Below are 21,943 nucleotides of genomic sequence, written 5' to 3'. Positions count from 1 at the left end.
GGCTTACTTGTCTACGTTTTTGTTAATATCATTTGACAACATGCAAACATTAATTGCTGACTTGCCTTCTTCAGACGTTAAGATGAATCCATATGCTTTACTTCTGTGTTTCAAGGAACAAAGCATCCTCTGAAATGATCGTATGACACTGCTGATTCTGTTTCTAGAGCAGGTGCATTGTGTCAGTAATAAAAAGACTTGCCTGACTGTGTTCTCAGGATTTACCAGAGGATGTTAAAGCTAAGCTCCTGGTGTTCCTCTTGACAAATAGGCATTATCTTACCATTCTTCTCATGAGGACATCAAGATAGTGGATAATGGAGAAAGTTAATTCAGGGAATTGCCCATATGTTTCATCTCTCAGTTCCAGAGTATAACAGAAGCTTTTCTTTCAGTCCACGTAATAGGACACAGAATAAGCAGTTTAGGTTTTTACTTTTCTGTGGCACCAGATAACTTCAGACACATGGCCTTCAACTGTCAGTTGGATTTTATTACTGCTTTTCAAGGTATTCCTCTACATCTGTCCAATGAGATTTCAGCATTTTCTCCTGTCCTAGATCAAATACTGTCTCAGGGAGTTATAGAACATAGTCATCCAGAATAATTCTGGAAAGGTATTTATTGAGAACTAATTCAGTGCCAAAGAAAGAAGGAAGCTGGAGCCCTGTACTAGATGTTTCTTTTTTAAATCTTCACATCAAAATCACAAATTTCAAAATGCTGTCTGTACAGTTTATGTTCCCTCAAATTATTTCAGTTTGCCTATATGCCAATTCTCAAAGATTTCAGAGGCTTTTTGCAGTTTTCTGTCCCTGGTTTTCAAGTGTCTGCCTTACTGGTTGAATTGTTAGCAACTCCAAGAATGTTTACAATGTTCCTGGCTCTTGTAAGTAGCCCATTGCAGGTTGCAGGCATAAACATTTTTCCATAGTCAGATGACTGGTTTGTTTTTGCAGACTCTCTTACAAGTTGTCAAAAATCTCTTGCTTGGATAAAAAAAAACTTTTCCTCAGTCTGACATTTCAGGTGAATTTAGAGAAATCATCCTCTATCCTGTCCCACATGATAGTGTTTCTGGAATGTCTTCTAGATACATCCCTAATGGTGGACTTTCTTCCTCAGGACAAAATGGAATCTTACAAGGATCATTTTCTGAAATTTTCCATGTAGGCACTGACATTTACCAGGGAAATCTCAGGATTCTAGGTTAAATAGCATCTACAATTCACGTGATTCCTTCACATGAGAAGAGTCCAGTGGTTAGTCAAATCAATATGGACACAATAGCAGCAGCCTGTATCTTTCCTGAATCCAGTACTCAGATGTTTTCAAAGGGAGATTTTCTGGTGAGTGAATCAGTTGTACTTCTCCAGTCTATAGATACCTCAGACTTTGCTTAGAGAGCTGTATGTAAAGGTGTGAAAAGTCCAGGGTCTAGGGTCCAGCAAGACAAACTGAAATTTCAAAGAAATTGTGACACTAATAAATGTTTTCAGATCTCTAAACCATCTTTGGACTACTGAGCCTCTGAGTAATTACAGACAACACCACAGTGATGTAGTATTTAAACAAAAAGGGGAAACTATATCCTTTCTCTTTCCATATTAGCTACGGTACCTTGGGGAACTAGCAAGTCAGCACAATCTATTCTACAGGCTACTTACATTATTTCAGAGCATATTGTAGCAGATAAGCTGAGAAAGAGCAAGAAAGACCTCCAACAAATGGAGGCTGCACCTTGAATTTTTCTAGGAACTGATCCAACTGTGGGGGACTTCTCAAGTAGATCTGTTTGCCCCCATGTTTGCTCCATTGCAACAGACATTTAAAGCAATTATACTGTGTATCTCCTTGCACAAAGGCCTATAAGACATATGTCTTTTTGTTCTCATAGACTGGAATGTTCCTTCAGCTTTTTCACCCTTTCCTCTGATAACCAGGTTTCTTCTAAAGAATTCAGGAGGAGGATAATTATGGTATTCCTCTTTTTTGGCAACAGAGATTTTTTTAAATCACAAGGGGAAGTACAAGTTGTCTGACAAGATGTACTTTTACAAGAGAGGAGGTTTTTGATACAATGCAACCATTACATTTTTCAACTTACTGCACGAATGACAGAGGTTTAATACCAGTTAGATACATTCTTCTAAGGTCATGCAGTTGGTGTTAAAGAAGTTGAAAAAAATTCTGGTTGGTGCCAAAAAGGAACCAAGACCTTTTAAGGCTCCGATAACTCAGTTTCTGTACTGTTTGGGTGAGTTGTTATCCTCAGGTTTTTCTATTATAATTCTCATTTTGTCCATCTGTCTATGTCTGCTCATGGATCCTCTGCTTTCTATTGGATGAACAGTTTTTAGAAGGGGTGTTACATACACAAACCATATTGACATAATTTTAGCCGCAAACATTATACATCACAATCCATATTGACATAATTTTAGTTGCAAACATTATACATCACTTATAGTGTATCCAGTCATTGTCAGCAAGACAATACATACCTCATTCAAATCCTGCAATTGTTTAAACTTCATTCCTCCCCTGCATATATTGTTCCCACAATTCCTGTTTTTCTGTGTAATTTGCTCCTACCCTTTTCTAAAGATCCCATTTCCAATTGTTTTATCTGTATTACTATATTCACAATTTCTAGTACAGTTGGTTTAGAATTTGATTTCCAATTTCTAGTAATTGTTGTTTTGGCAGCCACTATAATTAAACTCAGGAAGGTGTTACTCTGTCTGGCAGTTCTGATCCTATATCATAGCTCAAACAAATTCCATATTTACACCACTTTGTTCACCCAGTATCACTGTCAGAGTAGTCTGCAGTGAATCTTTAAAGTCTGCCAACTCATTACACAACCAGAAAAATGTGTTCCCAGTTACCTCTTTCGTCCCCATCACACCTCTACTATTACTTTTCCCTCTCTATTTGCTCCCAATATCTTGGTTCCTTTGCCAGTTTTATCCAATAAATTCCAGCCCCCTCTTGCCTGTTGTCTGTATCCTTAATTGCAGTCATCTCTTTTGGCAGTATTGGCTTTCTCCATTCCTGTGTTGGCTTAGTTCTCAGAATACTTTCTAACACTTTATGAATATAATACTCTGTATGGTTGTTATTATTATTCTTAAGGATCTGCATCCAAAATCCCAGTCTGTCCTTGTTTCTTGAGCTTCCCCACTGCTTTATCATCATCCCTTTCCACTTTGAATTATTAGTTTCTACTTGTGCTATGTATATGAGCCTTAACTATGTAGTTCTAAAATACCCTTTCAAATCCAGTAATCCCAAACCACCTTATTCTATTGGAGGAATCATCTTATCCAACTTGACTCTTGCTATCTTCCTCTCCAAGATAAAATCCTTCAGTTCTTTATTAATTGCTGTCCACAAATACTCCTCTGTTGATCAAAATGTGTTACATGTGCATAAAACTAAAGAGACTATAAAAATTTTAAATTCTTGTATCCTGCTATCCATATTACGGAGATTCCAATTTCTAAGTTTTTGTATTATCTGTTGTTTAGTCTCTTCCCACATGTACTTAGCTGCCATACCAGAATTCATTTTACTCTGTAATCCCAATTAATTTATTTCATCATGTCCCCATGAATATGGATATTGCTGAACCAATTTTTGTGTGGGTATATAATTTACAGCTACTGCCTTTGTTTTAGCTTCATTAATTATGTATCCCAGAAAGTATTGAAACTGCCTCAAAATGTTCCACAACACTTAATATGTCATTTTCTGGTTTTATCAGGTATAAAATATCTGGAAATAGAGCCAGCTTTTCTTGACTACCATACAAATTATATCCTTGAATTTTTGAGTCCCTTATTTTCTTTGCCAGTGGTTCTAAACATAATGTAAAGAACAAAGGAGAAAGAGGACACCCCTGCCTGGTTCCTCTGCTCAAACATAAATTATCTGAGAGGAACCCAGCCACTTCAATTTTTGTCTTTGATCACTTGTATATCTTTCCAGTCAACCTTATATTTTTGTCAGGGAATGCAAATGCTTTCGTTGATCTATTCATAAACTCCCATTGTACACTGTCAAATACTTTATCTGCATCAAAACCCACCAACAACAGAGATATTCTCTTATGCTTGCTTTCCCCTGGATCATCAGTGTTATTTTAATTTTGTCACATGTATGCCTCCCCTCCACAAAATTGATCCTTATCTATCAGTTTTGACATAAACGTTTTCATTCTTTGAGCCATTATAGCCATAAACCCTTTATAATTGTGGTTTAGGATTGAAACAATCCTGTGTGAAGCTGTATCTGATGGGTCTTTACCCTCTTTAGGTATTGCAGCCATCACCATTTTCTTCCAGGATGTTGGTGCTTCTCCTCCTCTTGAAATACTGTTAAACAAGTCCTTCCAGATCTTTATCAGTTTTTTTCCTTCTAGCTTCCAGACTTCAGCAATCCTGTGAACTGGTTGCACATCTGTCTTTATTTCATCTACTCCTATTATAACTGTTAGTAATTGAGATTATCTACCCCTAACCTTGGCATATTTAATTCTTCCATAGACATTTCCATTTGTACCTTTTCTTGATTTCCATAATTGTCTACTTTATGCAGTTTTTATAAAAGTTCCAAGATATTTCTAGTACTTCTACAGAATCTTTTGTTATCTTCCTTGTTATAGGCTTCCTAAGCTTGGTGACAGCCCTTTCTACTTTCTGTGGTCCAAGTCATTGTGCTACTAATTTTTCCACTCTGGAGTTATCAAAAAATTGTTACTATCTGTCCAGCTAAAAAGAGGTAGCCCCTCCTTGTGGTAATGTACACTTTTTTTCTTTTGAATCTGCTCACAAGGCCAATTTAAAGTAATTATCCTGGAAAACAGTGTTACTCATTGCTCTGACTTCTACATGAAGAGTATCTGTGTTGCAAGTTCTTATGGTGATTCAACCCTTTCTTATCTTTCACAAAAATAAGGTAAGATTGAGAACTTATCTCAGTTTTTTACAAGAAGCAAAAGGTAAGGGAGAAGTAATTCTTCACACCCTGGATGTACACAGGAAACTCGCATGCTACATTGACAGAACAAAAACCAACAGGAATCCTAATCATTTGTTTCATCAGTGTCAGAACAGGAAATTTTTAAATGGTTGTCTGAAGTTATTTCCTTTTGTTCTTCATGCCATAACAAGACTCTTCCAAGAAAAGAAGGGCAAGTCTACTAGGACTATGCCTATTTCTATGACTTTTTGGAAAGTGATAGTCTCTAGAAATCTTATATATGCGGCAACCTGGTCTTTCATGCATACTTCAGCCAAGCACTACAAACTGGAGGTTTTTCTAGGGTTATTCTGAAATCCTCTTCACTCTGGCTTGTCTCCTTCCTCCCTTTTTTCTACACTCTGTTATTTGTCCCATATAACTTAGACTACTTCAACAGTGATCTACCATTATGGGAAGTTTACTTACAGTACTGTACTTTTTTCTCTGGTATTTTTTTATGATATGAGCCCTTAAATTTTTTAGACTTTCTCTCAATGTTTCAGTGATAGCTGTTTCAATTGGTAGTAGTTTCTCTTCTCAGGTAGATATATTAATTACTTCAGTTTCCCTTGTATTCTTACTACATAAAAGTCCTGAATTTGGGGCCTAGTTATCTCCACCCTCCCATAGAGCCATTCAAGCTTAGTTGTACCACATATATGCGTTACCATTTGTCCCTATTTGTACAAGGCCATCTCTGTTTTGGGAGTTGTGTTCTGAAAAAAAACATGAAACTGGCATATGTCCTGAAATTTCAAGACAAAATATATTTTCTAAATTTCTGTTAGAAGTTGCATAAAATACTTATTTTGTACCTGAGACATCTTAAGATAATATGAAACAAAAGAAACAACTAAAGTTCCCCAAGATGACCAGTAATTTTGACAAAAAAGTAACTGTGATTCTTCCACCAAATGTGTATAAGGTCGGTCCTGCAAAATCTTGCATTTCTATAAAGTTTCCCATTTTGGGCATTTTAAAAGTAGCAACAGTAACCTCACATAAAGAGGATATATTCATATAGGGGTATATAAAAATCCATGAATAGTAAAAAAAAAAAAAAAATCCCATTTTTATTAGTAAATGAGGAGGAAATGACTCCATATATAGTTCTTTTATCAAAGGAGTTTGTTAGACCATTGCTGAACTACTAAAACCCAGGCTGTATTCTAATTTTATTTTCCATAACTGTAAGTAGGTTTTTACTTAGAAAATGTTACTGAATATTTGAAAACAATTATGTGAAATGAAAAATGATCGTAGAATAGCATTCATAAATTAAACTATTGGTGTTTACCTACTTAAAAGTAAAATCAACTTCAGTGGTCAACACTTGCCTCTGTAACATATTAAAAGCACCTACTAGGAAATATTGAACAGGTCTTAATGTAATGCTAAACTTTCCAGCAATAACTGCAATTGGTATATAAGCATATTATCTATATAAGCATATCAGCTAAATAGATCAGAACAATAGTAGTATAAACATATACATTTTAATAGAGGCTTTTAATGTGCATCCATCCACAATCCCTGTTCCCTTTTTTGCACATGGGGTCAAGGTACCACTGCAATAATGACAATCATCTACAGCCAAAGTACACACTGCTGGGTGGCTAGCCCTGCTGCAGTTGTTCTTCCATACACATACTCTCATATGTACTCACACCTATGGCCAATTTAGTGTTCAATCCAACTACTACATGCTTTTGGGGTGTAGGAGGAAACTGAACCACCTAGAGAAAACCCAAGTGAACACAGGCATGGCATGCAGACTTCACACAGAAGGCACCCCAGCTGAGAGTTGAACAGGCAACCCTTTTGCTGTAAGATAACTCTGTCTGCTACACCGGTGTGCCATGGCTTTCAGTGTTAGTTCTCAGCTAAGTACTTGCATAAGGATTATTTCCCTGCATAATTCTTTAAGCAGTTTCAATTTTCAGCTTTGATATATATATATGCAAGCCTGTTATACTAAGCAATGTAATGCATGTACTGATAGTGTTTCCCTTAACAGATCTGCTAGGCAGCATGCAGTAATAATGTTTGTCTTGGGAGATCTTCTTTGCACCTTTGTAATGCACTTCGTATTTCTAACAAACATGTTCAGATCTGAATAATTACTATTTTAGTATTAGTTTAAATTATGAATTACTTAGATTAAATTGAGGAGTATATGCTACACTTGAACTTAAAATCTAGAATGCTAGATAATTATTTTGGTTTACAGAATCTCCTGCTGAAGATATCCAAGGCCACTGTATATACAATTTATGTAATTGATCAAAACTTTTCATGCTGGTTACTTTTTGTCTACTGTAGATGGTCATTTCCTCTCCTCCTGTACTTTTGTTGCCATCATTCTTGGCAGCCTAATTATGCCTAAATGCTTTCAGGCATGTCTCAGTGCTATGAAGGAAATCTCCTTTCTCCCTGTGATCCAGAAGACCTTTTACTTCCTGCACTCACATGGAATGTCTCTTGATTCCCACTGTATTCCTGTGTTTTCCAACTTAGGTAACCCACCAAACCAGTTTCAACTCACCTGATGCATTTCCCTGCACTCATCTCACTAGGTAGCTTGACAGTTCATATTATTGGCCATGATATCTAATGCTGTCTTTTTTATTTTAAGAAAATGAATTCTGATATAATCACTTCTTCTTGCTCTTCCTTTTAGTTTTTCAGTACTTTCATGAATGCTGGATAAATAATCTTCCTATATTTTGCACAAAAGGTCCATAGTAAAGCTTGAAGGTAACGTGAAAATACACTGCAGCAGCATACAAAATAGCACTGGAACAATATTTACTCCTGGTATCCAATAGCTCATTGTGTTACCAATCTTTGGCTGTCACAATTCTTCAGATGTTTGTAGATGTCCATAAACAAAAGTCCCCTCCCCCACTACTGTACTGGCAGGAATCTATGTAGGCTACAGGAGAAAAGAGGCACCAGCTAAGTCTGCTCAATTTACTGAAGCAGCTCAAGGTGTAGTAAAATAAGTGTTGAGCTGTGAGCTCATAACTTAAAGTAAACTATCCAAATAATTTCTGTAGTTAGACTCTATAGGTAGAAACAAGTACAATTCCTGCTGCTACTAACTAGAGTCCCAGTAGCAGTGCAAGTCATATGAGTGTAATGTCACTAATCATAAAGCAAATGGCTGACCTATGGGAATAGCCAGTGGCAGATACATTTTTCTGTCTTCTTTCTTAATGTAACATATCTGTCCAGCTGTACCTTGTATATTTCTTCTATTGTGTACTTGTATTTGCATAGCTGTAAATGTATAATAAGAATATTTACCTCCAGTTGAAATGTTACAGCTTCTGAGAAGGTCTAGAGATACACCTGTGTTGTTATTGACATGAACATATATTCACCTGTGTTGTTATTGACATGAAAATATATTTGCTGTCATTATTTGCTCCTAAGTAGTGAAAGTAAAACAAGCAATACAAATCCATTAGTGAATGAGTTTTACAATATGGAATTTGTCAAAATTACTTATTCAGGAAAAAAAACTTTGATTATTGCAGTTCACAGAAAGGCACATAAATTAGTTTTATACCTGCCAGATGTAGTATGCAAATAGGCGCAGTTCAATAGTCTTGTTACAATACTCCACTGCAGATATGTGCACACAAATATGATCTTTTCACTGAAATTGAAACAAAATTGAAAGTACACCACCAACTGTGTTAGATAAGTAACATAAATATTAACATTAACACAAAAATAAAACATTTATTTTTTATTTACTTACTTAACATTTGTTGACTGGAAAATTCTGACTAGGAAAGAACCTATTTTTAGTGGTGGTTTAGGGAGAAATGCTCCAGACAGATGTCTTTGGAATGTGGGAGGAAGCCAGAGTATCCAGAGGAAACCCACGTGAATGCAGGGAGGACATGCAGACTCTGCACAGAAGGCACCCCAGCTGAGAATTGAATCAGAGAACATCTTGATGTGAGGCAACAATGTTAACTACTATTCCACTGCACTGCAGCCCAAAAAATTAGGTAAAATTTCCCAGATTTCTCACACAGAGGAAAAATTATCTTGTTTTTAACACTCAGTCATACAGACATGTTTTGCAATTAAGAAAGACTAAACAATGAAGCATATGCATTACTGTCAATTAAAATAGACAAAACAAATATAAGTAATGAATCTTGTAAAAAGTTACACTTTTTTATGCATGTACGAAGTAAAAGAATCTAACATATAAACACACATACAGAGTCACACATATGCATGCATCTTCAGATCCACAAAATCTTAAAGAAGAATGCAAACACAATATATATTGTGAAGGTAAAATGATATACAATGGTAAGTTTCCACATGGACTCTATTGGCAAATATTGGAACAGATGCAGACATACCCACAGACACATGTTTACAGTTATTAGAGCTACTAAAACTTATGAAGAATGAAAATTCACAGCTGCCAATGACCGATAATCCAAAAAAGTAAAATAGCTTTGCATAATTAAATAAACAAGTAATAGTTAATTAGCTACAACAAGCCCAACTTAAATGCAACAAAAAATCACAGTGAAACAATTTCCTGAAAATAACTAACAAATGTTTTTGTTAAATACTGATACATAATGGTGTTACTCCATGTTTTACCACTGATGGGCTATCTGCTGCTATCATTCTGGCTTTCCTAATGAGGAAATAACCCCACCATCATATGCAAAAAAATTTGAATGACTGACTTTGTAGAACTTTTATACATATATCTGTGTAATGGCTAATATTAAAACAGTCAAATGTCAGCATCAATAACTGACCACAAAAGGTCAACAACGCAAATGTCAACAGTACAGTACAGTACAAATGCACAAGGAAAATCATCTTCACATGCAAGTTAATAAGTTAAAAAACAAAAAAAAAATTTTTTACAGGGAAGTCCCCCTGCACTGACACACCTTGCTAATTATATATGCTAAATCCAGAATCACACAATCCCCAGGAAAGTGCATATTCCCCAACCCCAGAAATTGCCAATCTCATATACCTGTTGATCATGTGTGTTGTCAAACAAGGTGTGTTGACAACACACACATCAACATTTTGGAGTTACCCCTATATATTATAATTTTCTTGAAGTATTATGTCAGCAAATTAGTCTTTTTTTGGCTCTTGATCTTTCTGTAACAACTAAGCCTCCATGTCTAGTTGACTCTCAATCTAGACTTCATAGAACACTTGGAAAGTGAGACAAGAAGCAGGCATCCTTGTCATTGAGAAAGCACAGTGCAATCAGTGTTATGCTAGGCCTTTGTCAGTAAATGTTTCTGAACACCTGTCATTCAAGTAAGAATACTAGAACTTTTAGACAGCCCCATTCACCTTGTACTCTTAAGTCCAAGAACTTTAATCCCAATCTTTCAATCCAGGTGGAGCATATTTGATAGGACACTGCTAAATCCCTGCCCTGAGATGGGTGACCTGGCAATGGCCAGTCATGCCTATTCCTTCTTGACATCCACAAAGTTAACATCATGGCAGATCATTAGATGATGTTAGCTGGTCAAGAACTACTACCTTCACAATTATAATGCTGCTTTTTATGGCTTCATAGACAGTCACTAGGCTAATGACCCAAGGGGCCTTTCTAAGTCTAGCCAAGTTTTCCCAAAAGAATAATGATATCTTGCATCCAAATAGGATATTGAGGGCCAGGCATTTATAAGGTTCATAGGTAGGTACTAGGCTATTGGCCCTAGGGCCTATGTAAGCTTAGCCATCAAGGTTCCCTGGCTTTTGCCACCCAAGAAAGTTATTTTCCTGTGTCCCTGTCAAGCAGAGCCACAGAAGTGATCCCCAAGGTGAATTTCCTAGTTCCCATCCATTCATCAAGATTTTTCTTGAAGAGTGCTAATGAGGAACTTTGCTTGACATAGATATGTAGCTTGTTCCAGAGTATGGGAAATCTCTGGGGTGGAAGTCTATCCCTGCAGCATGTTCTGTTTATTGTGGTGACAAGGTTTAGGTCCCTAGAGCATGTATCTTGGAAGGATTGGGATTTCTTTAGGTGTATGTCCAACAGCTCTGGGTTTGACATAGGTTTGTATGTTAGGCAGAGATCACCTCAGAGTAGGTGATATGGTATGGAGTAAAGCTGGAGTTTTTTGAGCTGGTCAGCATAGGACATCTGTTTGAGGCCCATAATCCTCTTTGTGAGGTGGTACTTTGGCCTTTCCAGCTGCTGCAGATGTCTGTGTGGTACATTCCAAAAGGTCCTTTGTACTCAGCAATGGGGTCTAATGAGAGCTGAGTAGAGGGGAACAATGACCTCATATTTTCTGGATGACAACCCTTTCGTGATGAGGTGTGCCATGTAGAAGGATTTCCAGACTACTGTGGCTATGTGATTATCAAAGTACAGACTACTATCCACCTGAGTCCCAATGTCTCATCACACTTTTGGCATTAAGTGGACTGCCACCTATGTGATAGTTCATGGGAACAGAGTTTTTACCAAAGGGGATGACAATGCACTTTTTGGCATTCAGAGTGAGGCCATGGCTCTGACAGCAGGCATCTGTCTCAGTGAGGCTCTTCTGCAGGATGTCCATGTCATTTGGTGACTCAGCTATGGCACCTAGTTTGCAGTCATCTGCGAACTTCATCAGCCAGAGGCCCTCTGTTTTAGCCCTTACTTCACAGAAGTCAATACCAAAGAGTTGAGGACCCAGGACTGAACCCTGTCGTACTCCACTTGTCACTAGTTTGAAGTCAGATTTGGAGTCTGCAGCTTTTACAGTGTGGGTTCTGTCAGTGAGCCAGTTGGCTACCCATCTTGTGATGTATGAATTTATACCCAGTTTAGTGAATTTATCTATAATTCCAAAATAGGGGATGGTGTCGAAAGCCTTGGCGAGGTAAAGATAGGCTGTGTGGACTGCCTTTCCCTTATCTATAGCTTTGGTGACTGTTTCAAAGAAGTCAGTCAGGTTCAAGAGGCATGATCTACCTTTCATAAAACTGAACTGGGTGGGGTCCAGAGTTTGGAGGTTACCTATGTCTTTGTTTATGAGTTCCATGATGATGCGTTCCATGACATTGCAGACCAGGCTCATCAGGCTAATAGGGCGATGGGTTCCATGGTGGCTACCCCTTTGTGGAATAGCATAACTGTTGCTGTGCACCATTCACTGCGTACAAAGCCTGACATGAGGCTATGATTGAACATGGTGCATAGGTGGGGGGTGGGGGGCAGTTTGTTCTAAAGTTCATGTAGAACGCAGCCTAAGATGTTGTGTGGTTCCATGGAAGCTGTGTTGTTGGCTTTGGAGAGTGCATTTTGTACCTGGGCAGTTGTGATTGCAGGGGCTGTGCATTCTTCCAGTATAGATATGCACCCTTTAATGGATGAGGGGGGTAAAGTTAGCACTGAGCCTATCAGCCAGGATGTTGACGATATAGGTCAGTTCTGTAATTTTCTTGCCATTGTGCTGTAACTCAGAGCAGACCTCGGTGTTGCCATTTAAATTCTTGACATAGCTGTAGAATGCTTTGTGGTTGTCCTTAGAATCAGTGGCAATCTTGTTTTCATATCTAACTTTGGAGGATTTAATGATGGATTTCAGTTTCTTACTGAGGCTGACCAGGGAGGTCCTCCACTCTTGGCATTTTACTTTCTTCTGCAACAGTTTCTTCCTTCTGTTGTAGAGTTAGTTTATAGCGGGGGGACCACCAGATTGGCTTTCTTTTTTTGGAGGATAGAGTTTTGGTTCTGTTAGGGATAGCATGATCCATGCACTCATGTGAGTTTGAGTGCATTTGTGTAGGATTCTGCAGTCATAACTGCATTGCCCATCTGCATGAATGTCATGAAGTTTGCCACATGTGTTTTAAGCATGGAGTTGGCTTTAGAGAATTTTTTTACAATATACCTTAATGGGGGTGGCACTGGGATGTGGATATCTATAGTGATTAGCTTGCTTATGGTCTGATCTCACCAACGAGGAGTTGACATCACCCATGTTGGTAATGACTAGATGTAGGATATTGTTGCCCCTGGTGAGTGTGTGGATAAGTTGATCCAGGGCATTGGAGTTTATGAATTCTAGAAAGTGTTGAGCAAAGGAGTTAGTACATGAGTAGTTTTCCCAGTTAGTGGTGGGGTAGTTTAAATCGCCCATTATTAGGGTGTTTGGTGGGAACCCTAATATTTTCCAGTATATCAAGAAAGGAGGAGTGGGAGTCCTGCGGCATGGTGGGGGATCAGTAGCAAGCTACAATTTGGATTGCGGTTTTGCCCAGAGTTAGTTGCACTTGGATAATTTCAGATGCATTATGTTGAGCAACTAGCCTTGGAGGTATGGATATCTTTAATGATTATGGACACACCTCCACCTTTGGTGTTCTGGTCCAGGTTAGATGCCTGAAAGTTATGGTATGAGTTATAGCCTGGTAATGCAGGGGTGCTCTCTGGAGCCTTGAACCAGTTTTTTTTTTTAAAAAATGTCTACATTATCATTGAGCCATAAACTATATATACAATATTTCCTTGTTAAGTGCAAGTGCATAAACTGTTCCTAACTCTTGATGTATTCCCATGAAGCTTCTTCCCAAAAATAACATGCACACACTTGCACTCCTTGTTGTCAGCATAATCAGAGACATGTACATTTATGATATGAAAATATACGACTGCGGTTTCACTGATAATTACTGAAAAAATTAATGATATTCAAGAGCTCTAAATCTAATCTGCTATATTCACACAGTTCACCTAACCTGCTCAAAATTTTGGGTCAGTTTTATCATGATACTCTACCTTCTGCCACTTTTAAAGATGATCTGCAAGAGTTAGAAGACTGTAGAGAATCTTTATAAGAAATGACACACATATTTTGAACATTGCATCTGAGTATAGCAGCTGAGAGTTAGAGCTCTTGAATATCATGAGACTTTTAGTTAGTATCAGTCAAAAAGCACTTATTGTCATATCATTAATGTGCATGTATACATGTGTATATACATATTTTTACATGTTCTTTTGTGTATGTGTAAGTCAAACCACAATGTTTTCATGGATAATAAGACAGCAGTTGGGAATTCATTTTGTTACTTTCTTAATGTTGTATCATCCCTCTTCCATTGTACTTTCACTATTTCTTCTCCAGAACACTTGTATTTCTGTCTGTAACTATATAATCAAAATAGTTGCCTCTTGTTGTAATGCCTTAGCTTGTGGGAAGAAGTGCAGTCATACATCACCACCAAGTTTGAACACCACTGAACATGAAAACTAGTGTTGTCACTAAGGGAAGGAGTGGTTTGCTTTCACTTTTACACCTAACCATTGAATATAAAAAAATTCCTGAACAAAGTAATCACTCAAAACTAGATTTCTCAAAGAAAGGACGGCCCTCAACTAACTAAAATAACTGTTTTCACATCAGCTGCTGCACACAACATGGCACATACTGTACTCATCTAATAAAAAGGAATAAAATGCATGTATGTGCTCACATTAATTACTTCAGCCAAACACATATACACAAATATTTTCTGTCATTTGTCAGCACACTTATAATATGCTTGCAAGCAAATGTCCTAATTAATACCACTCACTTCTACTTTTAAACTATAAACTCAGTATTTGGAATATTTCAGCAGTAAAACAGCTACAATGACTTCCATTAATGTATGTGTCCCTGGTTAAGATTATCTGTGCTTCATTCTATCAATGGATTTTAAGATAACTGGTAAGGTAAAGCAAAAGTGTACACAGGTTCACACTAAAAACAAAGGTGAACTTTATTCCCTGTACAAATCTATAGTCACTTTATGCTAAATGATGCAGGAAGTCTTGGCTGACTCTAGATTATGAAAACATCATAAGTAAGACTGTGAAACATTTTTCTTCTTCAAATGACAATTGGTACAGCAGCACCTTTAGTTAATGCCAAAAGAAGAAGTTATTGCATCTCATTACACTCAAACTGTTGAGCTCTTTTAAATGAATTACAAGTTGGACTGGATTACCAATGACATGGAAATTAGAGTTCAGTGCAACAACTTACAACTAATTGGAATACTTGATGGGATGGAGTATCATGACTCAATTGCTTTCATCAATAAGGAATCACATATTGTCCTGCAAAGTTCATCTTCCCTAGAAGTAGAGCAATCACACAGAATTATTACAAAGCCAGCCTGTAACCTTTATCCTCAAATTATTACACTATGTGGACACAGAAGAGATTCTTCACAAATCTGTGTAGCACTAAAGGATATCCAAAATTGTGGGGACACCAGCTTGCTTCTCCACATATTGTGATGTTGTCTTCTTTAAAAAAGTTTATTCAAGCTGTAAAGTGCTGTAAAGAATTGGGATTCTATGTTTAACTCCAGTGTTCTACATTTTTGATGTTTATAAAAATATTAAAATGCTTAATTTTTAACTGAATAATGAGGTTGAGACCTAGCAGGTCTGTGGTCAATCCATTTTCCACCCAGGTTGGTAGGATTGATTCACCTTCCACTAGTCAGTAAGCACTAAAATCAAATTTTAAACATATGTTTTATTCATTCATTGCCTAATCTATACACTCATTATTGGGGAAACCTAAAGAAGTGGAGCAGATTTTCCCTAAACTGACTGCCTAGCCCACTGTAAGGAAATGCCACTTATACCACATGGAAGTAACTAATCAATTTTCCCAAACTGCAAGCTGGACAGATGAAATATTTGCTGAAGAGGACATGAATGTTTCCATACCTGACCCTTCCTTGAAAGTGGTGCAGCTGCTGGAATATGAGCAGGGCAAATAAACTTTAATGAAGATTGTGACAGTTATCACAAAAGGACTAGCTCCCACCTTACAGTGTAATTACAGAACTATATTGTTCTGTCATTGCAAATATTCCTGCTTCAGTATTGCAGCAGTAGCAAAATCAATGCAGAGACTGCATTACTTAATTATAGTAAATTCTTCCACAGGGTGACACTGTTACAACTTCCACTGAAACTGTAAAATATAACAGAATACTTGTTACTTGTTATTTCTTCCTCATTGTATTTATGTTTATGTGTAAATGAGAAAACAATGTAAAAAAAAGATTGTGCTTACCAACGTGATATTATTACATGGGAAGTAAATATTGTGGGAAGAAATATCCAGGGAATTGTTATGGCTAGGCTTGTATAGGCCCTAGGGCTGATAGCCTAGTACCAACATATGAACCTATGTATTTACTCTTCTGGTATTATCTGCAATTCCCATGTTTGCTACTGTATAGTTTCAAAGGTGTGCACTATGCTAATGGCCCTGGAGTCCTTTACTTGCCTAGCCCATAGGATTACCCTGGCATCATGCCACCAAACCATAATTCCCATTACCTCTGTCAAGTAGAGCCACTGGAGTGATTTCCCATCCACTCATTAAGATTTATCTTGAAGAGGGCCAGTGAGGTGCTCTATTTACCATCTATGGGAAGTGTATTCCATAGCATGGGCATCCTCTGGGTTATGAACCTGTCCATCCAACACGTTCTGTTGATTGTGGTAATGAGTTTGAGGTCTCCGGAGCATGTGGTGTGGTGGAATTGGGATGTGCAGGGGGGCTTGCCTTTCCTTCAAAAATTAGAGAAAATTAATGTGGTTTAACTGTTTTTTTCTGCAAAGTGCTGTTTCGGAAAAGTGTAAATTTGGAGTTATGGTCTTGGCAAAGTGTGCTCCAGAGAACTGTACTTTTGGCAATGTGAATGTGATCCATATATATAAATAGATATGTGTGTGTGTGTGTATATATGTATGTATGTATATATATATATATATATATATATATATATATATATATATATATATATATATGAACCAACCTCACTATTCACATGTAGTTTTTGCTAGTTTGTTCTTGGGTGTTTTCATTTTTGATTTCCTTTTGTTACTGTATGAGAAGTATCACCCACATCTTTGGCTGATTTTATCTTTATCTCCAGTAACAAATCATAGTTTGTCTCTATTCTTGTGCATTGTTCAAATTCACATGCACAATTTCCTCAGTGTTTCTTGAATTTGTGCCATCTTGATGCCTTTTTTCTTTGCAAGTCTAGTAAATGTTTGTGTGGAATTTAATAGTCAATATTTGGTATGTTGGGAATAGCATTTTGTAAATCTGTCTCTGGTTTACTCCTGTATTTGAAGTCTGAGAATTTGGGTGTTCAAATGATTATGATTGCAGTATTATATGGCAGATAGCAAAGATTTCTACTAAGACAAAAGGGCAAAGAGTGTTGAAAACAACAGAAGCAAGCCATTGTATTATAGCAAAAGTGTGCGACCATAGTACGTATGATTTAGAGCTCATGAATATCATGAGACTTTTGCTTGATATGTCAGTTATAGCCACTCTTATTTATTGCAATAGTGTCTGTGAATGTTTCTGTTTGTTAACCAAGGTGTGCACAAGTTTATACCCTGCTTCTGTCTGTAAATCACACTGCTGTGTTATCAAGAATAATTGGAGTTAAATCGGGATTAAAGTTGAAGTTTAAGGAGTTGTCACCATTTGTTGTTTCAGTCAATAACATATTCCACATGTCATTAAAATCCAACTTCCAAATCTTCAAAATATTCCTTATATTTAATATTTATGTCAAAGTCCTTCTAATTATAACAGTTATTTGAGGGTGGTGTCAGTCATACTGAAAAATTATTCTTTTATAGAAATAAAAAGTACATATGAAAATTAGTTCCCAGCAAGGGTATATAAAAATTTTTCTTAACATATATTAGGTTGTAAGCAACTATCTGGAAAATACCTTCTTCCTTGTTCATGTAGCAGACACAGTTTTATATTACTTTTCCATAATCTGCACAAACGCAAATTCCAAAACTGTGCCTGAAATTTATATTGCATATAAATTGTACATAAACATAGATATCTAGAAAATAAATCCAAGAGATAAGTTCAGTTGCTTTTATTAATTTGTATTTGAGCATATCCAAAAGAATGCGTATTTATCTGCATTATGTAAGTCATTTTGTGATGTGTAACTTCTTGCCTGTTCTTTCAGTGTCTGTGTTAGTTAATATTTGGCTCTTCCTAATGCCCCCCACATTTCTTGATATGCTATGAAACTCTATTTTTTTTTCATTTTAATTAATGTCGACAGACAGACAAACCGTTCATGGATTAAACATGATATAAACAGATAGGATGGAGGGAGCCTATGTCCATCAATGGATTTTCTTTATCAGTGAAAAGATTTTCTTCAAATTGTCTTTTTTCCAGTGTTCTGCACTATAGGTAGTCAATCAGTAGTCCTTTACTTTTCATCACCCTTACCAAAGGTGAGTTGTAATACCACTCAAGCTGACATCTTCCCACAACATGAAAGAGTCTTTTCAGCTTTTGTTTGTAAAATTTCTCATGTGTTCCACATGTATTATGATTAGTTTACAATACTTAAAATTAATACATAAAGATTCAGACATTTTTCTAGCCAGTCCTTTTATTATACTTTGTACCACAAAAAGTTGGATTAATTTTTTTAACATTTATTAACCAAGCTTTCTATTTTGAGAAACAACATACTCTATGATAATTTGCTTATTAAAACCACTAAAACTATTTTCCAATGCTAGATTATTATTGGCAAATCCTGAACTGGGCAAAGTTTGCATCTTATTTGATTAAACAAGTCATTTATATATGCACGTGTATTTATATATCAGGCATAGAATAATGGTGATACCTATACTGTTATGTATGATCAAATGTATTTAATGTTGTAATGAAAACACTGACAAATTATGTTCAATCATAGAAATTTTGATCAAACTAAATAAACTAAAAAGTTCAACAAAGGAAAACTATTTCCTCACCTGACCTGAATGCTAAAATCATCCACAACACTAATCAAATGTAACACCTTAGTAATTGGTGCTGACGCCAACTCTAATGCTGTCTCTTCCCCAACTCTAACCATACTCCTTACCTTAATAAAAACTTTCCTGTAATACTGCTCAAGACATAGTTGGACATACGTACATGAACAGACACACTAACTACACTACATCTATCACATTACCTAACCCTAAAATGCGCACACTTGAACACAAACCTACAACACATACCCCTCACCAATCCTTAACCCTAACACAAACATGCAATACCCACCACCCCTGTCAGCCAAACTGACTTCCTTCAAAATGCAGGGGGCCCATATGCATATATTTTATTTATATATATGTGTGTGTGTGTGTTGATATATACATATATATATATATATATATATATATATATATATATATATATATATATAGACTGTGGAATTTGGTCGACAGCTGCATGATCAATCACAGTTGATTGACATATGCAGGTAATTGACAGGTGTGCTAGATCAACTATCCCAGGGTGGAAATATTCCCTTTCTCCAGGCACTATGTATTCACAGAGTTAGTGTATATAATTAGCAGGGGTTTTTTGGGCCCCCTGCAGAAAATTGTGGGGGGTTTTGTTTGTATGCAACAAGGATTTTTCCGAGCATGTGCAGTTGACTGTCAACATTTTCATTGTTCACCTTTCGCAGTTGATGTTGACATTCTTTGTCAGTGCACCAGGGATGTATATGAAAATTACATCATTTAGATGTATCATTCAGTGCATGTTTGGTTGATTGCATTCAGTATATGTTCTAGATCTTGGTTTAGCAGCAGATGTTATTTATGTAGGTTTTGTAGTGTAGTTATCACATCTGCCACCCATGCAGATGGTCCTGGGCATGATCCCCAATGACATCATTATGTTAGTGAAGGATAAGTAAGTGTAAGAAAGTTTTGTCTTCAGTATGAAATTAAGTATGAGAATTCATTGTAGGAGTGAAAAAAAAATCATAAAAAGAATGAAATTTGGTGCTGTCATAATGGTTAAGGTGTTTACCTCTTAGACACAAGGTACAGGGTTTAATTCTCACCTTTGGTAACTGGCTGGTTATTGGCTAGGTATGTAATTGTCTGCAGACTAATTTGTCTCATATGAACCTATGCAAATTTTGCAAAGCCTTCTAATACTGTGCCACTTTTTCCACTTTTGCATTCACCAAGGTTTATACATCAAAAGAGAATAAGCTGCTCTGCTTTTTCAGATTCTGATTCACAGTCTTATTTCAGGAATTAGGTTCAGACTATGCTTCTCAAGTTCTTTTTTTCACTAAATGGGGAATCAGAGTCTGAGTGAGGAGGTTTCTTCAGATTCCCTATCTGAAGAGTTGTCTTTGTCAGGAACTGTTCCCAAGGTGAAGGACCTATTTCAGTGAGAACAAAAATTCCAAGTCACAGCAAATCTGTTATTTAATAGAGGTAGATTTCCACAACATGCAGCCATTCCACCTACTTTGCAAGCCATAGAGGATGTCTTCCTTGTAGATGGCAGCTTGCTTGATAGTCTTCCTCCAGATCTCAAAAAACCTGACAAGTGGCTTAAAGTTCCCTGGTTCCATTTTACATACCCTGGGGTAGACCCAGCACTGATATATTTTCTAAACCATCTTTGTGCAAACACCTTTCAGCTGCCAACCCTATTCCATTTCACAAAGACAGGAGAGTTTTTGATTTGTTTGAGGAAAAAAAGTGTGTTCTACAACTACCTTGGCTACAGAATAGTGAATTACCTGGCTTACATGTCTATGCTTTTGTTAATATCATTTGATAGCATGCAAACATTAATTGCTGACTTGCCTTCGTCAGACATTAAGATGAATCCAAATTCTTTACTTCTGTGTTTCAAGGAACTAAGCATTCTCTGAAATGATCATATGACACTGCTGATTCTGTTTCTAGAGCAGCTACGTGGCATCAGTGATAAAAAGACTTGTCTGACTGTGTTCTCAGGATTTACCAGAGGATGTTAAAGCTAAGCTCCTGAATGTTCCCCTTGATAAAGAGGTATTATCTGACCATTCTTCTACTGAGGACATCAAGATAGTTCATAATGGAGAAAGTTAATTCAATGAATTGCCCATATGTTTCAGCCCTCAGTTCCAGAGTATAACTGAAGCTTTTCTTCCAGTCCATGTAATAGGACATGGAATAAACAGTTTAGGTTTTTACTTCTTCTGTGGCACCAGATAACTTCAGACACATGGCCTTCAACTGTCAGTGGGATTTTATTACTGCTTTTCAAGGGATTCCTCTACATCTGTCCAATGAGATTTCCCCATTTTCTCCTGTCTTAGATCAAATACTGTCTCAGGGAGTTATAGAACATAGTCGTCCAGATCAATTCTGGAAAGGTATTTATTTGAGAACTAGTTGAGTGCCAAAGAAAGAAGGAACCTGGAGCCATGTACCAGATGGTTCTTTTTTAAACCTTCACATCAAAATCACAAATTTCAAAATGCTGTCTGTGCACTTTATGTTCCCTCTCATTCTTTCAGTTTACTTACCATATGCCAATTCTCAAAGATTTCAGAGGCTTTTTCATTTTTCTGTGCCTGGTTTTCAACTCTCTGCCTTACTGGTTGGATTGTCAGCAACTCCAAGAGTGTTTACAAAGTTCCTGGCTCCTGTAAATAGCCCATTGCAGGTTGCAGGCATAAACATTTTATCCATATTTAGATGACTGGTTTGTTTTTCCAGACTCTCTTATAAGTTGTCAAAAATCTCTTGCTTGGTTAAAAAAAAAAAAAACTTTTCCTCAGTCTGACATTTCAGGTGAATTTAGAAAAATAATCTTGTGTCCTGTCCCACATGATAGTGTTTCTTAAATGTCTTCTAGATACATCCCTAATGGTGGACTTTCTTCTGCAGGACAAAATGGAATCTTACAAGGGTCAGTTTCTGAAATTGTCCAAGTAGGCTCTGACATTTACCAGGGAATTTCTGAAGATTCTAGGTTACATGGCATCTACAATTCATGTGATTCCTTTACATGAA

Source organism: Protopterus annectens, chromosome 4.part0, assembly GCF_019279795.1.
Source record: "Protopterus annectens isolate FY-2018-M chromosome 4.part0, PAN1.0, whole genome shotgun sequence".
Lineage (NCBI taxonomy): Eukaryota > Metazoa > Chordata > Ceratodontiformes > Protopteridae > Protopterus > Protopterus annectens.
Note: the sequence above shows the minus strand (reverse complement) of the source record.